The following is a 15,721-nucleotide window of genomic DNA, read 5'->3' on the forward strand; positions in this document are numbered from 1 at the left end:
CAACTGGGCTAGCTTTAATACTGTTGCTAAATTTTCCTCATTAGGAAATTCGATAGGCATAAGAAGATCTGGAATTGTGGGATTTATTCACTCTTACATGTCTGGATATAAAATGACATTGAGAAAACTTCAATCTTGTCATTTGACTGGTGCTACTAATTCATCTAATTTGACTGATAATTTAATCAGATTGGAAGCCTCAGCTGTCCTATTTGAAGATTTATCCTTCCATCTAGAGCTTCCTATCAATTAGTGACTGACTGTAATGGGTGAAGCTGCTGGTCCTTCTTTCAACCCACTTCCCTCTCAAAGTACCTGTTAGAAATGGGGTTTTTGGTTGGCAGTCAGGTTACCCTCTGCCCAAGCAAGAACCCTCACTCTAGTCAGGGTAAAACACACACAATCCAAAATTTGCCTGTGCCCACCCTCAGGTAGCTTGGCACGAGCAGTCAGGCTTAACTTAGAAGGCAATGTGTAAAGCAATAAATCATTCAATACCATATTATAGCACCACAAAAATACACCACACAGTGTTTAGAAAAATATATAATATTTATATGGGTATTTGCAGGTCAAAACGATCAAAGATGCAATATGAATTTGTAAAGATATCACTGAAAAGTGATATAAAGGGGGTTATTCTAACTTTGGAGGAGTGTTAATCCGTCCCAAAAGTGACGGTAAAGTGACGGATATACCACCAGCCGTATTACAAGTTCCATAGGATATAATGGACTCGTAATACGGCTGGTGGTAAATCCGTCACTTTTCCGTCACTTTTGGGACGGATTAACACCTCCTCCAAAGTTAGAATAACCCCCAAAGTGTCTTAAGTCTTTAAAAAAGCAAACAAAGTCTCTTTCAAGCACAAAGTACTTGGTTTGGAGTGGAAAATCTCCGCAAAGGGCTGCAGAAGAAGAGATAAATGGAAAAATGGTGTGTGTGTTGATTTCTCCCTAGCACACACGGACTTGCGTCGTTATTTTTCACGCGGGGAAGTCGTGCCTCGTTTTCCGGCGCACGGACAGTATCTTTCTGTGGGTCGCGGGGATTACCAGATGTCCCAGGGTCTGTGCGTGGATTCTCTTGCTGTTTTCCGGCTACGTGTCGTTCCGCGGGGCTGTTCGTCGAAGTTTCGCTCTCACGGCAGGCATCGCGTCGATTTCCCCTCTGGAAGTCAGGCGGCGTTGTCCTTGTGAGGCCGTGCGTCGAAGTTCCGGTCGCCCCGATGAGGTAGGGCAGAGGCCCTGTTTTATACTAAATTGTGCCTTTAAAGTGGGGGTGAATTCAAAGAGTGTCTAAGAAATGCACCAGGTCCCCTTTCAGTTCAATCTTGTCTGCCAGGGTCCCAGTAGGGGGTGTGGCAGTCCTTTGTGTGAGGGCAGGCCATCCACCCTCCCAGCCCAGGAAGACCCATTCAAAATGCAGATGTATGCAAGTGAGGCTGAGTACCCTGTGTTTGGGGTGTGTCTGAGTGAATGCACAAGGAGCTGTCAACTAAACCTAGCCAGACGTGGATTGAAGGGCACAGAAAGATTTAAGTGCAAAGAAATGCTCACTTTCTAAAAGTGGCATTTCTAGAATAGTAATATTAAATCCGACTTCACTAGTCAGCAGGATTTTGTATTACCATTCTGGCCATACTAAATATGACCTTCCTGCTCCTTTCAGATCAGCAGCTGCCACTTCAACAATGTATGAGGGCAGCCCCAATGTTAGCCGATGAAGGGAGCAGGCCTCACAGTAGTGTAAAAACGAATTTAGGAGTTTTACACTACCAGGACATATAACTACACAGGTACATGTCCTGCCTTTTACCCACACAGCACCCTGCTCTAGGGGTTACCTAGCGCACACATTAGGGGTGACTTACATGTAGAAAAAGGAGAGTTCTAGGCTTGGCAAGTACTTTTAAATGCCAAGTCGAAGTGGCAGTGAAACTGCACACACAGGCCTTGCAATGGCAGGCCTGAGACAAGGTTAAGGGGCTACTGAAGTGGGTGGCACAACCAGTGCTGCAGGCCCACTAGTAGCATTTAATCTACAGGCCCTAGGCACATATAGTGCACTCTACTAGGGACTTACAAGTAAATTAAATAGCCAATCATGGATAAACCAATCAATAGTACAATTTACACAGAGAGCATATGCCCTTTAGCACTGGTTAGCAGTGGTAAAGTGCCCAGAGGTCAAAAGCCAAAAACAACAGGTCAGAAAAAATAGGAAGGAGGCAAAAAGTTTGGGGATGACCCTGTCAAAAAGCCAGGTCCAGCAGTACCCATATCTGTGAGGGGATGCAATCTAGTCGTTTCTCCTTCAACACTTAAGTGTGCCTTTCAGTGTGGTACTTTGGGTGCAGTAGAAGGGGTAGTTGATCCAAGGGTGTCCATTCTAAGTGGTGTTCAGGAGTCGAGCCCTGTAGGAGGCTGGCCTGGTTTGTAGTGGGTACCTTGGGTACTCACACCTTATTCCCTTATTAGTGAAGTAGTAGTGTTCTAGCAGCTTAGGCTGATAGAGGTAGCTATAGCAGATCAGCTTAGGCTAAACTAGGAGGCATGCAAGCTCATACAATACCACTTATAGTTACACAGTACTTATACACAAGTAAAGGCAACACTCAGTGTTACCAAAAATAAAGGTAGTTCATTTGTGTGACACAGTACCAAAAATATCTTAGAGGCAATACTCCTTCTGAAGGTAAGTACTGTACACAATATATACACTAGACACCAAAATAAGGCAAGTAATTAGACATAGGATAGTGCAAACAATAGGAAATGCTATAGAATGCAATGGGAGAAAATAGGTCTAGGGGCAACACAAACCATACACCAAGAAAGTGGAATGCAAATCACAAATTCACCCTTAGACAAGTGTGGTGTGTGCAGAATTGCTGGGAGAGTAATAATACAGTAAAAGTAAGTAAATTACCCCAACCCAGAGCCCAGAAAAGCAGCAGTAAAGTACTGCAAGTTTCTTTAGGACACACTACACCTCGTGATTGGAATATTGCAGTAACCAACCAAGTCTTCAAACAACAACTGCTGGTTTCCTGGACCTGAATACCTGAAAAAGAAGGGTACCAAGTCCAGAAGTAAAAAAAAAGTTCCAGGAAGGACAGGAGCCCCTGCCAACCCTGAAGAGGGTGCAAAAGAAGAGTCCTCGGTTGGGACGAAGAAATCAAAAATGCACCCTAGGAAGATGACAGCAGGTTCCTGCATGATGCAAAAGATGTCTCACGACGTGAAGATGGATGCAGATGTTGCTTCGTATTGGAAGTCTTCAACAAGCCTTGGTTACGACAAAGTTGCGTTTTGTGTCAAAATGGCACTGGCTAGACCAAGGAGGGACCAGGGGGCCTCAACACTGTGTGAGGAGGAAGAGGGGACTCTCAGCACTTTAGAGAGCCCTCAGGATGCCAGGCAGCACCCACAGGAGTCCAGGACATGGGGACAAAGGAGGTGCAAAACACAGTTGGTGCAGCACTGCAAAGGAGGGTCCCACGCCGCCGGAGGTCAACTCAGTGAGTTGAGCGTCACAGGAGAGAGTGCTGGTGACCTGGGCCAGGCTGTGCATGAAGGAATTTTTCAAATAGTGCACAGAGGCCTCAGGAGGTGAAGAAGATGCAGTGCACAAGGGTACTGTCGCTCTCAGGGACGGCAAGGTCTTACCTCCTCCAAATTGCGTCAGCAGGACCTCAGGACAGTCTGTGTCAATGGGGTCCACCCTCTGTGTTCCTGGGAGAAAGCCCATCGCTGTGAGAGGAAGTCAAGAGTACTGGTCATCGTCTTAGAAGGTCCCTGCGTGAGCAGGAGAGTGACTCCGTCACCCCACAGGAGATTTCTTTGGTCCTTCTGGTGCAGGGTGAAGACAGGGAGTCCTCAGAGCGTGCACACCGTGTAAAATGTTGCAGTTGCTGGCTGGAGCTGAAGTTGCAGAAGAAAAATATCCCTTGTGGTTACTTTGTTGCTGTTACAGCAGTTCCTGGAGTAGGCTGTGGTTGATCCGAGGTCAGAGGATGAAGTAGTAGTTGCAGAGGATTCCTTCTGGAAACTTGCAAGTAGAATCTGAAGAGAACCCACGGGAGAGACCCTAAATAGCCCTGAGAGGGGGATTGGCTACCTTATCTGGTAAGGACCTTTCAGGAGGGTTCTCTGACGTCACCTGATGGCACTGGCCACTCAGAGCCCTCCAGAGTGCCCCCACACCTTGCAAAGCAAGATGGCTGAAGTCTGGGACACACTGGAGGTGCTCTGGGCACCACCCCTAGGGTGGTGATGGACAGGGGAGTGGTCACTCCACTTTCCTTTGTCCAGTTTCGTGCCAGAGTAGGGGACAAGGGGTCCCTGAACCAGTGTAGACTGGCTTATGCAAGGATGGCACCATCTGTAACCTTCAAAGTGTTTCCAGAGGCTGGGGGAGGCTACCCCCACCCCAGCCTGTAACACCTAATTCCAAAGGGAGAGGGTGTAACACCCTGCTCTCAGAGGAAATGCTTTGTTCTGCCTTCCTGAGACTGAGCTGCTCAGGCTGCAGGAGGGCAGAACCCTGTCTGTGTGGTGGCAGCAGCTGCAGTGTAAGCCTCAGAGAGCTGGTTTGGCAGTACTGGTGGTCCATAGTGGAGCCCCAGGATGCATGGAATTGTCTCCCCAATACCAGATGTGGACCGAGGGGACAATTCCATGATCTTAGACACCTTACATGGCCATATTCGGAGTTACCATTGTGAAGCTGCATATAGGTAATGTCCTATATGTTGTGCACATGTGTTTTGGCGTCCCCGCACTCACAAAGTCCCGGGAAATGGCCCTGAACTATGTGGGGGCACCTTTGCTGTGGAAGGGTTTGTCTGAGCTCCCTATGGGTTGCAAAAGAATTGCTGCAGCCCATATGGATCTCCCGGAACCCCAATGTCCTTGGTACCTAGGTACCATATACTAGGAACTTATAAGGGGGGTCCAGTGTGCCAATTGAAATTGGTAAATGAAGTCACTAGCCTACAGTGACAAATTTAAAAGCAAAGAGAGCATAAGCACTGAGGTTCCGATTAGCAGAGCCTCAGTGACACAATCAAGCACTATACAGACACACACATTAGGCCATAAACTATGAGCACTGGGATCCTGACCAGTAGGATCCCAGTGAGACAGGCAAAAACATACTGACATACAGGTAAAAATGGGGGTAACATCCCAAGGAAGAGGGTACTTTCCTACAGGTCCTGTTGATATGGAAGTGTCATCCCTGATTCTCTTTTGAACCGTTATTCTGTTCTTATTCCTCGTCTAACCGAGGGGTGGAGTGAGTTGGGTCAGGTCTTTCAGTGTTTGTCCAGCTGCCCTTCTCTGCCAGTATTGTAATGCAGTACACCCTAACTAAGGGTATGCTTCGGATTTGCTGGACTCAATGAATTTAATAAACTAAAATGTAATAAATTATGATTCGGTAGTGTCACCAGTTTTACAGGAAATTGAGCAACAGCCTAACATAGAAAGGATTGGAAGGGGGAAGTTCTCTTCGGAAATAATGTTTTGTATTGAGAAAGTGTTATGTTCTATTTTATATTTGCAAGGTTTATAATTTGATCATGTGCTGGATGGGAGTAGAACATCTTACCACTTTGGGTATGGGTCACTTGCAGGGCCAAAAGGTAAAAAAAGGTGAAATCACAGGCTACCCACGTTAATAATGTGGTTAATGACAGGGTTTAAAGAAACTGGCACTCAGGAAGGTAAGCTCTGTGGGATTCGTTCTCTAAAACAACTAATGGGGACGCAAGAAAACTTTCTGCTGCCATCCGGGGGAGCCAAGCCCCGGCAACGCGAGTTTGGGGGCGGGGCTAAGCCCTCCTCAGCGCTTCAAGCGGCACCTGTCCTCCCGGCTCGCGAGACGCAAGAACACTTGGTGCCGCCATACAGGGGGAGCCAATCCCCGGCAACGCGAGTTTGGGGGCAGGGTTAAGCCTTCCTCAGCGCTTAAAGTGCCACCTGCCCTCCCACCTCGCGGGACGCACGCAGGCGGCACCCAGGCAAAGCTAGGGCCAACGGCTGACCCGTCCTTCGCCCATCATTGACTGGAAGAGTCTGGGCAGGGCCATCCCCCCAAAGAAAGGGAAGAAGTACTGTTTTACCGGGAACGAAAGCCAGAACCGAGGCAGGTACTTTTGTTCTTACTGAATAGCCGCATACTAACACGGGCTAACACCTGTAATACCTTTTTGAAATTTGGTGAGACTCACTCCCTTTGTGGTCTGGAGTCCCCGGACTCTTGACTCTGAATTTTCAAAATTAATAGTGATATTATTATTTTTCTTTAACAGGCTGTATAACCTCACGAAATAACTATTCACCTGTGTAGTCTGATATTTTCGTGTATGCATGCTTAGCTGTGGTAATTAGTAACAAGTGTTTTAGAGTACTACTATCCGAGCCCTTGTGTGCAGGACTGAAAGTTAGAAATGGGCAAGAGGATGCAATTAAGTGCAAAAGATACATCTTTCCATAAAGATCACACCTCAATACTAAAATACATCTCAGGAGTTATGGGTGCCATTGATAAGCAGATCACAAATGTTGAGGAAAGGATATTAACACAGAGGGGCCCTTTGGAAATCCCACTTCCTCATAAAAAAAATTCACCCCTAGAACTAGTCCTTCCAGACCAGATAGATATGTTGGAAAGCAGGGACCAGATAAAGGGCCCAAACGGTTGCATTCAGCATTTAAGTGAGACTATAACAGAGGTTGAAGATTCCTCACCCCCACCCAAACATATAAGGAAACCAAAAGCAGCCCGAAAGGGTGGAGCCGTAAGCCACAAGATATCTGGAACATGCTGTCAGGGTAACACAGGAGCCCAATCTCTGGGGCAAACACAAATTGACATCTCTAATACAAATCCCTGGCAGAGGACCACTCGAACTATAGCAAAGGCAAAAATTAACACCCTAAACACCATTATAGCCTTGGAACACTTAGAACTTCCTTCGAACTACTGACAAAGCGTTTAACTCAAGTGGAAGAAAACGTGGAACCAATACTCAATTTAGTGAAGGCCCAGACTCCAGGTCTAATCCCCATAGCTTCCCAATCTAGTGGTGAAACAGTTCCAAACCGAAATCTACATCTGTTTAAAGAATGCCAATTACAACTCCCTGGCTAAACAATGTCATCTAGAACCCTCCATACATGTAAATGGCACTAGCACCCTACAACATGGACATGGAAACGTAAATGATCTGGAAACATACAAACCATCGAAATCTCCCTTGGTTAAAATATCATTACAAAGCGACACACTTCATCTCCCCCTTCAGTGACCCCTTATGTAGTAGTTCTCGCAAATGCCCCCACCATAACTACGGAAAATAGAGAAACATGGACGGCATTGAGAAATAAATCCTTGAATTGGATAGGAACCCGCATGAAACCTGGTATGATAGATACATTATTCGAGGACATAAAAATGGTTAGAAGAGTCACATGGGTGGGCAGGAGCCAAAAAATAGTAAGGGGAGATTGTGTGGTACTTTTTTTTTAAACCCCAAAACTGGTTGAGGACATTTTGAGAAACATAAGTCCGCGACAGGTCCTTGACCATGGCATCTCACTACTCCCCCTAGGCTATTTCTATAATAAAATGGGAGTCATGATCAACCAAGAAAAGAGATTCTAATCTAACAAAGCAGAACTGAAAGAAATTACACTGTCCCTACTAAAAACAGATTCCAAGCCCTCCCTCTGGAGGAAGTGGATTGACTCTCAGCTGATCTTGTTGGGGTAGGATGAGAGCTTTCACAATGAATTCTGCATCCGACCCATTGAATAGTAGAGGGGGCCTACTAGGGAGTGAAGGGGACGCAATATCGGTAAGGGAAAATAGAGAACAACAAGATCTTATTCCTGAATTACCACTAGGTGGAGGTACCGCCCACTCGACTACCCCAATATCCATTTCTTGTATAGAGACAGAGACTATAATACCTACATTAACTAAGAAAGCAGGGCAAGATGATCTTCAGGGTTTGGGATTAACCACACCAGGAGTAAAATTTATATTCTGGAATGTGGCCGGCCTGCATAGCAAAATCGAGAATGAGGTCTGGTTAGAATTTATTAGACCCTTTCCTTGTGTGTGTCTACAGGAGACCTGGTCTATTGATCCTATCCATATAAACGGATATAGGACATTCCACACTCCTGCGATTCCAACTGTGCGGGGTAGGTCGAAGGGAGGTTTGTGTACATATATTTCTAATAAACTTGTCTCAATAAAGGTGATTAGCCTAATTTCCAATACGTTTTTTTAACTGATCTTATGCAAACAAAAAAACGCAGTGCACCTAGTTATTATTAACTTTTATAAAAATGCCCCTCCACATAAAACCTAATATATGATTAGACAAATACAGGATGACCTGTAACGTGCATGTGACTCAACAAGTAAAGAAAAGTTTATTGTATGGGGATTCAACATTCACCTGTGTACTCAACAAGCTGAGAAAGTTTGCTGCCTATATACAGGAGGCAATGATGACCAATTTAATTTTAATCACAATTACTATGGTTGTCTATTGAATGATACATTATTCAAATTTGACCTATCTCTCTGCAATGGGCTATATGATAGTAAATCACAGCTTAAACCTACTTTTAATGGCAGATGCGCAAATACTATAATAGATTTTATATTAATATCCAATAACTTTGTCTTTGGCGCATCCGAGTATAAAATCTACGACATTGCGCTCAGTGATCATTACTCCCAAAGTATACACCTTGCATTGCCTCAAGCCAGAAACAATCACAAGGGAGCCACAGAAAATGTAGCTAATATTAAATTGGGCGCTAGAAATGGATATTTCCTACAGTGGTCACAGATTGAACCAACAGACTTCACGAAACAGCTGTTGAGCGATTATGCTAAAGAAATTGAAATTTGCCATACAGATAACACAAAACCACAGGATTGCATCAGAGCATTTACAGCAATATCTATGGGAATTAAAAAGTCACTCACAGTAAGTGAGGAAAAATCTAGACTTTGGGAAACAAAAGGGTGGTTTGACACTGAATGTAAACGGGCTCATAAGAAACTTAAACAGTACCTACATAGGAAAAATTTAAACAAGAACAAGATTATTATTCTCAGACATGAGTATAAGAAGGCTATAAAAAAAAGGAAAAAATTCTTAAAAGATCAAGCTTGGAACACCTTGTATGATGCAAGCCTCCAAAACAATAATGTTATATTTTGGAAGGTTGTAAATTCTCCTCTGCTGGGCGAAAGCATGTCACCAAGTATTGAAACAGCTATTACGGAAGAGGAATGGGTTACCCACGTCTACAAAATATATTGTCCGTAAAAGGCAACCCCAGACATAGAAGATCATAGACTCGACTCCCAGCCCATTACTCCACCATTTAGCTTAAATGAGGTCATTGATGTCATAAATACCAGTAAGAGTGGAAAAGCACCAGGTCCAGATGGAGTCCCAGTTGACATTTACAAGTCTAACATTGCGCTCTAGTCCCCTTTACTGACACAGGTTCTACGAGCTTGCTGTGCCACAGCCTTTATCCTTACCTGGGCAGAGTCCATTATCGTCCCAATATTTGAAAAAGGCGATCGTCAAAATCCTGCATGTTATAGACCAATCTCACTCCTCGACACCCTTGCAAAGATTGCAGGGCGTATTATCCTGAACAGAATGAGGGATTGGGTGGAAAGTAATAACATTCTAACGGACTTACAATACGGTTTCAGGTCAGGGATAGGGACTGTGGAGCAAGTTCTGAACCTACACATCTTCATTGGCAAATATATGAAGGCCAAGACAGGAAACCTATACATCGTATTTGTAGATCTCACTTCGGCGTTTGACTGTGTAATTCACAGCAAACTATGGTCCATTTTGTTGCAAATGGGGATAGATGAAACAATAGTTTATTTTATTAGGGAACTATACTCCGGAAGTAAAGCAAGGGTACGTTTTGGGACACAAGGGGAGTGCACCTCTTCTTTTGCCATAAATCAGGGGGTCCGACAAGGATGCGTTCTAGCACCTCTCCTGTTTTCCTTATATATAAAAAACTAGAGTCTGTATTATCTACTGCATGTAGAGACCTACCACTAATCGGCTCTCGACCGATTCCAGCTCTCATGTACGCCGATGATGCCGTTCTTATGGCACGAACCCCAGTGGCTCTGCAGCGCCTACTGGCAACTTTTGTTAATTATATGGAAGAATTAGGCCTCAAAATAAACCGCTCTAAAACATACACTATGAAATGTGGTATAAAATCCACACAAAAAAACCTGCGTTACAATAAAGGGTGGTAAACTAGATGACAAAGAAACGTTTTCATACCTAGGATTTATGTTTGACAATAACGGTATTTGGTCAAAAGCAATTAGCTCTCGGAAATTACAGTTTGTAAAAAAAATTCCAAAAAAGTTGGAAGGATCACTCCAAAAGACATGATGACAATCTACAATGTGAAATGGGTCTCTGTTGCACTGTATAGGGCAGGCCTATGGGGATATAGAAAATGTAATGCTCTGCAGATAGCAGAAAATGACTTTTTAAAGTCTATTTTAAGCGTTCCAAAATCGACTTCAACTTTTGCGTCCCATTCAGATATGGGGGTTACATATATTACAGATCTAATAAGAATGCAACCGGCATTACTCTGGCACAAAGTCTGGACCTCGGAATTTGCGAGTCTGAATAGGGCGATTATAGCAGACGCTCAATCACTAAGCCACCCATGGCAAATTCCATGGCTGGAGTACATAAAGAATTTCTTCATGGACCTGGGCCATCCGGAGTATTACTTTACACCAGAAAAAATTTAAACACTTTCCAAGAATGACTTGAAAAATACTTGCCTCACCCACTTGGCCGACCTGAGGTGGGCCACTGAAGCAAAGAAACCTAGTGTGATGAGGAATCTTTTGATGTAGCAAACGGATGGCATGGAACCATATGTGAAATATGTACTGAATTCGAGGCATCAATATGTTCTTACACGCCTAAGACTAGAGACATTCCATCGACTTGTCAGCTTTCCACTTATTAACGACTGGTGTCCAGTCTTGGAGAAATGTCCCTGTGACTCAGTGTTGACACAAAGTACAATGCATACAGTTTTATTCTGTACATTATAAACCGATCAGAGGAAAGTCTTTGTGATACCACTTTTGAAATTTTTGCAAATACAACAATGTCGCCCGGCTTTTCTTTACCTGTTGACTCCAGTTTAAATTTGTAATGGTCTTGCGGTTTATTTGTGTGCAGTCATGAAGGCTAGAAAATATCTTTAGGCAAGCTTAAAGAGGTTTTTATCTTAGAAATGATTTTAGCTAAGTTATAAGACTTCTATTTTTAACAAAATATTTTACAATATCGTTTTTATCTCGTTTTTTATTGCTTTTAAGAATAATTGATTTTGGAGCTTTTTATTGAACTTTTTGATATAGACTATAGCTCTTAGGAAGATGTTATGAGTATACCTTTATTTTTGTTTAAATCAATACTAAACTTTTGTTGTTCTTAATAATAATTGTACCCAGCGTTTAGCATTGAACTTCATGATATAGGTCACAGCTTGTAGGAAGTATTTATGTATATATGTCTGATTTTACCTTATTTTTACTTGAATGTTAACTGGTGATACATGCATCTTTTTTTTTTTTGCTTTTATGATTGTCGATAAACAATCGAATAAAGTATTTCAACAACAACTAATGTAGAACCATGTATTAAATTGGAAGAAGATAATGCGTACATATATATTACAGGGTGTCTGAGCTGGAGGAACCAAAGGCCCAGTTGTCACGGAAAACCTTACCTTATCTGATCTTTACTAGAGGAACAGCTTCTACTGTTGGTGCTCGCTCCCCTCTAGCTTGTGCTGGTGTTGCCTCTTCTTCTGTGCCTGTTATTAGGACCTCTTGGGAAGCGAGGGCTGACCCCAGGAGTTCTAGAGTGAAATCCTCAAAGGGAATAACAAAAAAGAAACAACGCATTACAAAACGCGAACATTCAAGTTTACAAGTATTACCACCGAGCCTGTTCCAGGGGATGCTCCCGTGGTCTCCCTTACAAATTCTGACATGTTGAATGATGGTCCTCTTATTTTGAGTTTTGTGGCTGGTGATTCAGATATTTCTACTGCCTTTGTACCACACAAGGGCTTAGAGGAGGCAGGGTTAAATGGAGGTAGACAGGATTTAGTGTGCCCCCCTTTAATTTCCCTCAAAGGGGAAGATGTCCACTTAGATAAATCAAAAGCCTTTAGATCCCTTAACAGGAGGCACAACCTTTCTTTCCCTTACTATTTAAGCCCCTAGTTGGACCTGAGATAATTTCTAGTAACCCCATAGAGGGTACAAAATGAGATGGGCCAATTTCCAATATACTGGACTTTGTATCTCTGCTGGAATGGGAATTTGTTTTTTAATAGCCAATTCATTCTGGATTCTCTATGGGAAATTGTGGCCCTGAGACTGGTTACAAGCAAAGACTTAGATACTGTTTAAATAAATCCATCAATTACATTGTCAAGTTTGAGGGTGACATTCTGTTTTAAGACTGTGGTAACATTGATTGTTGAATATTTCAGTTAAAAAGGTATTGAGGTCTTCTTTGTACACACTCTTAAACAGTCAAAATGTGTCAGTTTAATGTTGAATTGTCATTGCTAAATCAAATCAAATCATTAACATTTATAAAGGGCGCTACTCACCCGTGCGGGTCTCAAGGCGCTAGGGGAAAAGGGGGGGTTATCGCTGCTCGAACAGCCAGGTCTTTAGGAGTCTCCGGAAAGCGGAGTGGTCCTGGGTGGTCCTGAGGCTGGTGGGGAGGGAGTTCCAGGTCTTGGCCGCCAGGAAGGAGAAAGATCTCCCACCCGCCGTGGAGCGGCGGATGCGAGGGACAGCAGCGAGTGCGAGGCCAGAGGAGCGGAGGAGGCGGGTGGGGACGTAGAAGCTGAGGCGTCTGTTGAGGTATTCCGGTCCCTTGTCGTGGAGGGCTTTGTGTGCGTGGGTGAGAAGTCGGAAGGTGATCCTTTTGCTGACTGGGAGCCAATGCAGGTGTCTCAGGTGTGCGGAGATGTGGCTGCTGGAGGGTACGTCAAGGATGAGGCGGGCCGAGGCATTTTGAATGCGTTGCAGGCGATTTTGGAGTTTGGCTGTGGTCCTGGCGTAGAGGGTGTTGCCGTAGTCCAGGCGGCTCGTGACGAGGGCGTGGGTCACGGTTTTTCTGGTGTCGGCGGGGATCCAGCGGAAGATCTTGCGGAGCATGCGGAGGGCAAGGAAGCAGGCGGAGGACACGGCGTTGACTTGCTTGGTCATGGTGAGAAGAGGGTCCAAGATGAAGCCGAGGTTGCGGGCGTGGTCTGTGGGGGTCGGTGCGGTGCCGAGGGCCGTGGGCCACCAGGAGTCGTCCCAGGCGGACGGGGTGTTGCCGAGGATGAGGACTTCCGTTTTTTCAGAGTTCAGTTTTAGGCGGCTGAGCCTCGTCCAATCTGCGACGTCCTTCATACCCTCTTGTAGGTTGGTCTTGGCGCTGGCGGGGTCCTTGGTGAGGGAGAGTATAAGTTGGGTGTTGTTGGCGTAGGAGGTGATGATGATGTCGTGCTTGCGTACGATGTTGGCGAGGGGGCTCATGTAGACATTGAAGAGTGTCGGGCTGAGTGATGAGCCTTGAGGTACGCCGCAGATGATCTCAGTGGGTTCGGAGCGAAACGGAGGGAGGTAAACTCTTTGGGAACGGTTTGCGAGGAAGGAGGCAATCCAGTCCAGGGCCTGGCCTTGGATCCCGGTGGAGCGGAGGCGGGTGATTAGGGTGCGGTGACAGACGGTGTCAAAGGCAGCCGAGAGGTCGAGGAGAATGAGGGCGACTGTTTCACCACTGTCCATCAGGGTTCTGATGTCGTCTGTGACTGAGATGAGGGCGGTTTCAGTGCTATGGTTGGTTCGAAATCCGGTTTGTGAGGGGTCGAGCAGGTTGTTGTCTTCCAGGAAGGTGGTCAGCTATTTGTTGACGGTCTTCTCTATTACTTTGGCTGGGAAAGGCAGGAGAGAGATGGGGCGGAAGTTTTTCAGGTCGCTCGGGTCAGCCGTAGGTTTCTTTAGTAGGGCGTTGACTTCGGCGTGTTTCCAGCATTCGGGGAAGGTAGCAGAAGAAAAAGAAGAGTTGATGACGGTCTGGAGGTGCGGGGCGATGATGTCGTCGGCTTTGTTAAAGATGAAGTGCGGGCAGGGGTCCGAAGGGGCGCCGGAGTGGATAGAGTTCATGATGGATTTGGTTTCTTCCGTGTTGATGTGGGTCCAGTTGTTGAGGGTGATGGCCGGGGATGCGGGTTCAGTGGTGTTTGGTTGGGTCTGGTGTCCGAAGCTGTCGTGGAGGTCGCTGATCTTGCGATGGAAGAAAGTGGCGAGGGATTCGCACAAATCCTGTGAGGGCGTGACGGTGTTGGCGTTGGCGCTGGGGTTGGAGAACTCCTTGACGATGCTGAAGAGTTCTCTGCTGTTGTGGCTGTTTTTGTCCAGTCTGATCAGGTGGTGGTGTTCGCGGGTAGCGTTCTTGAGGGCGGTCATGTTGTCAGCGGTGTGGTCCTTGCGCCAGGCTTTCTCAAGGGCGCGACAAGTTTTCTTTGATTCTTTGAGGGTGTCAGAGAACCAGAGAGGTTTTTTGGTGTTGGTCTGTCGATGCGTGCGTTTGAGGGGAGCAAGGTTGTCTGCACAGTTGGAGATCCAGTTTGTGAGGTTGAGGGCTGCGTCGTTGGGGTCGGTGGTGAGGGTGGGTTGGTTGGCGGCGAGTGCGGAGAAGAGTTGCTCTTCAGGGATCTTGTTCCACTGTCGACGAGGGATGGGTTGAGTGCGGAGGTGGCGGGTCTCGCGTCGGAATGTGAAGTGGACGCAGCTGTGGTCGGTCCAGTGTAGGGCGGAGGTGTGGCTGAAGAAGACGTGTTTGCTGGCGGAGAAGATAGGGTCGAGCATGTGTCCGGCGATGTGGGTGGCGGTGTTGCTATGTTCCGGATCCACATCCGAGGGGGTTTATAATTGGGAGAATATTACCATCTCTGTAGGAAAAGATACAGGGAAGATTTATAAGCAGTGCAGAAATGGAGGCTCAGAGGGATTATGCTCCTGAGAAGGGTGACTATTCATCTAATCGGAGTTGGGTTGCTGGCATACTGAATGAGGCTAGAACTAATGCAAAGCTCCTGGTGTTTCAGAGGTAACCCACTGGGTAAACTGGGTAAATGATTTACGTTAATATAGCTGGGTTAGATCAATATAATTTAAAACTGAGGTGGTCATTATGAACACGGCGGAAACGCTGACAGCCAGCGACCCCGGAACTCCGCCGGCCAGATAATGAACTTTTCTGTGAGCCAGTGGGCTGAAACAAGGTTTCCACCCGTCGGCTCACAGAAAGGCTCACAGAAAGGCTTGGCCGGGACATTGACTGCGGCTCCACATTGAGCCGCCGTCAATGCCTCTGTGCGGCAGGTGCGAAAATCGGGCAGTGACCTATGCGACGGGGCTCTGCACCGGTGCCCCTGCACTTCCCATGCAAAGTGCATGGGTAGTGCAGGGGCCCCCAGGGCTGCCCCGGGGCACCCCCTCCACCAGCCTATTCCTGGCGGGATATTCGCAGCACAGCTACCCTGGCGGATGGTGTTTCAACCCGCCACCAGGCTGCCTGACG

Source organism: Pleurodeles waltl, chromosome 6, assembly GCF_031143425.1.
Source record: "Pleurodeles waltl isolate 20211129_DDA chromosome 6, aPleWal1.hap1.20221129, whole genome shotgun sequence".
Taxonomy (NCBI): Eukaryota; Metazoa; Chordata; class Amphibia; order Caudata; family Salamandridae; genus Pleurodeles; species Pleurodeles waltl.